Here is a 7813-nt window from a genome sequence, read left to right on the forward strand (position 1 = left end):
TCAGATAGAATTCGCGGAACGGTCAAAACTGATCAACAAGCAGAAAATAAGAGATATTCGAAATTATAACGTAAGAAGGAGTGAGGAAGCAGTAAAACATGGACGCACCATGAAGTCAGTGAGAAGAAAACTTGGCATAGGACAAGCCAAGATGTTTCTATTAAAGAATAAGCAGGGTAATATCCTCAGCAATTTAGAAGATATATCAAAAGCAGCGGAAGAATTCTATACTGACCTGCACAGTACCCATAGCAGCCGCGCTACCTTCGATCAATGTATTAATGAACAGGATACAGAGGCTCCTTCTTTAACAAACGATTAAGTTATAATGGCCTTGCAAGCCATGACATGAGGTAAAGTGGCAGGAGAAGATGGTATAGCAATCGATTTAATCAAAAATGGAGGAGATATCATGCTTGAAAAGCTTGTGGCTCTCTATACGCAATGCCTCACGACTTCAAGTGTTCCAGAGAACTGGAAGAATGCCAACAATATAATAATCCACAAAAAGGGAGATGTTAAAGAATTGAAAAATTATAGGCCCGTTAGCTTACTTTCAGTATTGTGTAAAATATTCACCGAGATAATTTCCGATAGAGTAAAGGCCACAATTTACTTCAGTCAACAAAGAGAACAAGGTGGCTTCAGGAAGGGATACTCTACAATGAATCACATCTATTTCATCACTCAGGTAATCGAGAAATTTGCGGAGTACAATCAGCCTCTCTATATGCCCTTCATAGGTTATGAAAGGGCACTTGATTCAGTAGATATACTAGCAGTCATAGAGGCATTACGTAATCAAGGATTACAGGAGGCACACATGAATATCTTAGGAAATATCTACAAAGATTCAACAGCTACCTTGGTTCTCCACAAGAAAAGTAGAAATAACCCTATAAAGAAAGGGGTAAGGCAAGGAGACACAACCTCTCTAATGCTATTGACAGCATGCTTGGAAAAAGTATTAAAGCTATTACACTGCGAAGGCTTAGGAGTGAGGATCAACGGCAAATTTCTCAGTAACCTTCGGTTTGCAGAGGACATTGTCTTATTCAGCAACACTGGGCACGAATTACAACAAATGATGGAGGACCTTAACAGGGAGAGTGCGAGAGTGGGGTTGAATATCAGTATGCAGCAGACAAAGATAATAAGATAATGTTCAAAAGCCTGGCAAGGGAGCAAGAGTTTAGGATCACCAGTCAACCTCTAGAGTCGGTGAAGGAGTACTTTTATTGAGGTGAATTACTCACAAGGGACCCTGATCAAGAGAAGGAAATTTACAGCAGAATAAAAAAAGGGTTGGAGTACATACGGCAAGCGTTGCCAGATCCGGACTGGGAGCTTACCACTATCATTGAAAAGAAAGGTGTACAATCACTGTATTCCACCTGTGCTAACATATGCGGCAGAAACTTGGAGGTTGACAAAGAATCTTGAGAGCAAGTTAAGGAACGCGCAAAGTACGATGGACCGAAAAATGTTAGGCGTAACGTTAAGAGACAAGAAAAGAGTGGTATGGATCACAATGGAACAGAAAGGAAGCAGGGATAGCAGGACATTAAGAGAAAGGAATGGAGCTGGGCAGGCAATGTAATGCGTAGGATGGATAACTGGTGGACCATTAGAAATACAGAATGGGTGCCAAGAGAAGGGAAGCGCAGTCGAAGACGGCAGAAAACCAGGTGGGCTGATAAAATTAGGAAATTCGCAGGCGCAAGTTGGAATCAGTTGGCGCAGGACAGAGGTAATTCGAAAAGGCTGGAAGAGGCCTTCGTCCTGCAGTGTACATACGAATGGGCTGCTTCTGCTGCTGATGATGATAGTAGTAGCTTAACGGATACTGGGGAACGTTGCAGAATTCATTGCAAGAAATCAATAGAGCGTGAAAACTTGCCAACCAAGAAGTCAACGTGCATATCCAATGATATATATATATATATATATATATATATATATATATAGTCGCAGGAAAATAGATGCCAAGAGTTTTGAAGGACTTAACGTATTCAGCTGATCTGCCATTGATAAATAGAAGCTACAGGGGGAAGCTCTTTGTGACGCGGGTGAAACATTACCGCTTTAGTTAAATGTTAAAGCTAAATGCTAGCTTTGGGTGGTTTTGTGTGGACCATAGTTGAATTAAATCTAGGGTAATGTTGGCCGATTTACTAAATCAGCAGTGGAGCGACCAGAGAAGAAGCTTGTATCATCGGCGTAAATGGCGTACTTCACCGTCCCATCAATTAAAACGATATCGTTCATATGTAAAAGAAACAAAAACGGGCCTAAAATACTTACCTGAGGCACTCGTAAACGGACCTGTTTTATGGAAGATGCAAACCCGTAAATCTCTATGTACTGTGAACGGTGTCGTAAGTACGATTATATTAAAGAGCTACGGCATTACCTCTTATTATACCGTAGTTGCTGTCGCAACAACATATTGATTCAGACAGCACACGAATTACCGCTAAATAACTGCTTTTCTTTATTGCGTCGCACAATAAATAAGTTTCATGATAGCCCATTGTTTTGCCGCATGACGTCAAGTTTTCAAAAACACTATGGAACAAAGGGATAGGGAAGAGAAAAGAATATTAGAGAAGGTCAGCAAAACAGATTAATGCTCTTGTCAACGCGCCACGTACTGGCAAGGTCTAATACCTACAGGGAATTCTAAGCACAGCTAAAATACGCGATTTCTTTTCTGGTTAGGTTATTAGATGGCGTGGTGACACAAGAGTTGCGCTTTCAAAGGAACTTCGTATGCTTCGAACACCGAAAGCGCATGTGGGTCCTCTTTTAAGCGTCTCTATTTCTTCCTAAAGTAGGCTGCTACAAAGCGCAAGGCATCGGGATATGGGAGGTCGGGGAGCGGGGCCAGTGTCTTCATCGATATAGCACTGTCGGAGAAAAATAGGTCTCCGGTTTCTCTGGTTCCCCACAGTAGTGTAGAAAGGCATGACAAAATCACGGTGCGTCAGAACGTCCGAGGCGAATGGGAAGATCGGTCCGGAATCGCAGAGTGCGAGGCTGTTGCACACCGAGGGAACGAAGCTTCTCCCGGACGGCTCCGAATGCGGGGCACGACCATATATAGCGAACGTTCATCTGTACCCCAAGCCGGACATTGGGCACTAGAATAAGCTTCTAGATTCCCTAAGGTGAAGACTGGTTCGTACGATCAGCGTACCAGTTTGAGCGTGGCGGAGCCTCCGCTCTGCCGACTGTACTGGTTAGTATCCGGTAACGTACTTCGGGGTTTCATAAGATGCTTGAGAGTACATGTAAAGAGTTTTAACACTGCGAATTTTAAAAAATTTGATGCGTGCCGATGGTCCTACCGAGGATGGCAGCCGCGATTCCGCTCTTAATTCGTATGTTTTACGCATGCTCCCTCGAACTTGTGTCGAGCCATCTCCCGGTCTGGTAGGAAATGACTCTTTTTCACCTTCTCTTCGGCAAGTGCAGCTTTTAAACTAGTTTCCCCACGAAGCTTTGGCAGAAGCTTATCGGCGATTCGCCTCAGGACTGTGCTATAGAAAAGCCGGCGGCGATCAGTCTTTCAACTTGCTGCGAGAAGCTGAGCTCGCACTTGTGTTCGGAGGAACTGACTCGCGCATTTCTGAGAGCGGCCGTTGCAGTCGCGTGCTTTACAGCTTTTGAGTGCACCGATGTGGGAGGCAGCAGTCCAGTCCGTTTTCACAGTGCCGGGGACAGCACCAGCTGACGTGGTCTTTCAGGACAAAAGTTCTAAGTCGAGAAAGCGTAGTTGCTTTTCCTGGAACTGTCAGCACCATTCCGGACACAGCGCTAGAAACAATGCCTAAAATTCTTAGTATTAGGGTTGTTGCCTCCCCCTTGCTTGCACTTGAAGACACTACCAAGCATACTCGTCGACGTATCGAAATACCTTCACCGCTTGGGAGCCGCTAAGTTCATCGTGCAACCGCCTGTCGATGCTGCCCAACACCAAAGCAGTGAAGTAATTAGCCAAGCATAGGCCAATATGGACTCCATTCTTCTGAACTAACGGTTCGTCCCTAAAGTTAACTGTCGTGGAGCTTAGTTAGAAGTCTAGGAGTTCGAGAAAGGCTACCGTAGTTAGCCCATAGCTAGTTTTTTTTAAAGCCCATACTTTCGGATGTTTTGATGGCGTCGGTGACAGCTTCAAGCTTTCAGTCATGAATTAAGGAATAGAAGAAGTCCTTCAGATCGATGGCAAAGGCTGTGATATTAGCGCTGATTTGTCCCCCGAAAAAAAACTGGCATTTCCTGTGGCCTGCAATCCATCAGAAAACGCTTGCTCAAGAAAGCGTTGTCTACGCTTGCCGTCGATGATCCTTTTCTGGTACGTGAAAGATCGTGCACACCATGCATGATCTAGCAGATAAGTATTGAGATTTTGTAGCTGCTGTAAACCAAAATCATGGAGTTATTTTCTACAAAAGCGGACTGGGAAGAAAATGACAGAGCTCAACGACTTAAGCCGCGACTCCACATTAGCAATATCAAATTCTGCTGCATTACTAAATTACATTCGCCTAAAATATCGAAAAGATCACCCTTACTGTGAGCGCAGTTGGGGGCGCCGCTTTCAAGTTCTCGCACCAGCTTTTCTGTATAAATATTGTTTATTGACTAAGATGCACATTGCGTTCTAAGTGAGCCGAAGACTCAAAGGAAGCTTTTAGAACTGCGCTGAAACGGCCCAAGTATAAACGAGAAAGCAATTTGAAATCAATGACATCACACAGCGACGTACGAGCGTTTCATCAGCGTTTTGCTGCGACAGCTACTGAGTGCTCGAAATTGGATTTGCCTTGTCCATTCGTCCGTCCGTCCATTTCGTTACGTTGACGACACATAACGTCGGTTTGTGTCGTCATCAGGCAACTTCGGCAGCGCCAGCTGCGCCGTAATTGCCACAGAGTGAAGAAAAATCCTTCACACCCGCCTCCACTGGGATTCGAGTTCATGCCAGTGAAGCATTGTGCATTTCTCAGTTGGGCCCGCTAACCACTGAGCTATCCTCAACGACAGTACTGGTCAATAGTGCAAGGCTTTGAGCTTTGTACGTACTCTGAGGGCAGTGGCGTCTATGCATGCGTATACTGTTGTGGACGATAATAACATTTTACGCATCGCATAGAAATTCTTGGCAAGATGCTGGTGTGTTCGCATGTACTTTCTGGCTGACATGCTCGTGAAAGAAGCACAAATGCACAAATGAGGCGTACATGACAATTATGATGATGATGAGCCTTAAGTATGGCAATATGCGCATAATTTATTTTGGATGCCAAATCAGGCAATACTGTAGCGGATGATGATGACATTGTGTGCATCGCATAGCAGTTGTTCTTGACAAGATGGCTGTGCCTAAGCGCACAATTATTCGTCGGAATGCTCGCAAAGATACAGTCAATGGACCAAGGAAGTCGTATGTGAAGGAGACGATGACGAGCATCAAACACGGACGTACCCAGAACGGTGGATGAGACAATAATCACACGATTGGTGGAAAACGACTGAAGCACGCATGACCTTACTGCCAGCAGCAACGTGAAAAAGGACAATGCGACACAGCTAATTTGCATATATACTGTATATCGCAGACAATACAAAGTACGTCCACTGCACATGTAGAGATAAACGATTTTTTCTCTTTCAATTTACCGCCAAATTATTGGGTGATGCCCCGTATTGGGTACGTTCTATGTTTTAGGGAGCAAGCACGCAAGAAAGCAAATCTAGCAGATGACACTGCGTCATTTTCCTCGTGACATTCGAAGCCAAAAAGAGTATGGCCTCCGAGATGGATAATCCCAAACGAGTGCCTTCAGACCAACTCTAGGAGGCTGAAAGGTGAGCGGAAATCTTATTCGCCGAAGAAACGCAGCCACAGCAAAAGAAAAGGGTCTCGGACCGACCTCTGAGCCAAACTGAGTGCCAGCTCGTTAAAGGCACTGCATCAATTGAGCTGGATGAACCGTCGCGCAGACCTCGCTTCTCTCTGGTGCAGGCAAGTGCTATCATAGCATACATAAATACTAGGAGGAAACATACAAACAAGATGTCTATGGATACCAAACTGTCATAGAAGGTAAGGAATGTGAAGTTTCCCTCGTTTGCGACAACCAGCCCCGTGCGCTGGTCGATGAGTGCGAAAGCCTGCAACGCGACGGGGTACAGACAGCGCCCGCACGATGCAAGAATACGTTCGTCCAACTGCTGTATCTAAGCATGGCCTGACTGAACATACGATCACCAGCTGAAAATGGTGCGTACAAATCACGTGCTTAATTGGGCACACATTTTTTTGTCGTTGGCGTGGCAGGTCTAATAGCAGAGAGCTTCAGATTAGGGGGACGCCAGCGTTGGGGCACACTAGCTCTTGGGGCCGCGTTACTAATCTGAATCTAAATCTCTGTAATATACGAACTTGTAAACTAGCAGCAATATGCGCAACCTGTAAAGTTGAAAAGCACTGCGGCAAATTATAGCATACACGTACAGCTGGAGGATTTGTAGTCGAATGCGTATATGCGTCACCAAAAACATCCGTACAGCAGGTAAAACTATTCGTTCTCAACACATCCACACTTGAAGGCAACTGCATCATCACCGGCCACGTTAACATAAATGAAGACGGCACACTATTTTTTAAACATGGCGCGGGAACCGATCATATTTAAAGTTTATTTCAAGTACCACGCTGCCAAAACATCCTGTAGGTGCGTATCGGGATGTTTTCCTTCTAAACGATCGAATAACAGCATCTGAATGTTTCGCCGAACATAGAGCAACTTCTTACGCCAACCATTGAGCTCACTTCATGATGCTGAAACACCCAGAAAAGAAAAGATAAATATGTTTCTCCACCATTGCACAATTAATTATATTTATAATAATGAATTGGACTGCCTCTGTGCCTAAAACTATGACAAGGTACAAACCATAGGGCTCTTGCCATATTATTTTCACTGTTGGACAATGCTGATGTCACAGTAAATGAGTTCAGAGCCGAATCAATCGCTGTAGTCGGCTGTCCTTCTCTCTTTCTCTCTCTCTATTATTATTATTTTGTTTGTAGCCAGAAGAGCGAAAACAGATTTTCGAAGTCGTATTCTACCTGTTTAAGTCGAGCTATTGCCCTTCTTTGGGGCCTATTTAAAACAGCCAATGCCTATCACCTTTAATGCGTGAAGCAGCAGTAACACCAGGAAACAAGGTGTAACAACAACACTATTTTTTAAGGCAAAAGCCTTAGGTGTCTATGTTGGCGGTGTCCTTGACGAAGCTGCGCCTGGACACAAAATGGTCGACGCCGCAAAGACGGAAAACACGTCAAAAACTGCTAGGATTGATGAAACAATTCTCAGGGAGGTTCCTGTAGACAAAGTAAATTATTGGCTTTGAAAAAAAAAGTTTTGCACATATCGGTCTGGGTGGGAATCGAGCTCGGGCGTCGGGGGTGCGAGAAGTGCACGCTTCCCTGAGGTCACGGCTACTCTACGGTTCTGGCTGACTAAAGGTCTGCCTAGTGCGTGTCTGATTGCACATGTCACGTTGCAGCCACCTCGCCAACTAGTGCGTGCGTCATTGGACGGTGCACGTGATGGTGCGGAGGAGGTGGCGCCACCTCATGAGTGTACAAAATGAGCGCGTTGATGACGTTCCGAGGTCTAGAAACGATATAATGCTTTCGTATTCCCACAATAGTACAGTCTTTAAAGGACCCCTGAAAATTTTGTAGACGCGCAGGGTACAGCTAAATTTGATCATTCGCACCACAATTTGTGTG

Source organism: Dermacentor albipictus, chromosome 3 (genome assembly GCF_038994185.2).
Source record: "Dermacentor albipictus isolate Rhodes 1998 colony chromosome 3, USDA_Dalb.pri_finalv2, whole genome shotgun sequence".
Classification (NCBI taxonomy): Eukaryota; Metazoa; Arthropoda; class Arachnida; order Ixodida; family Ixodidae; genus Dermacentor; species Dermacentor albipictus.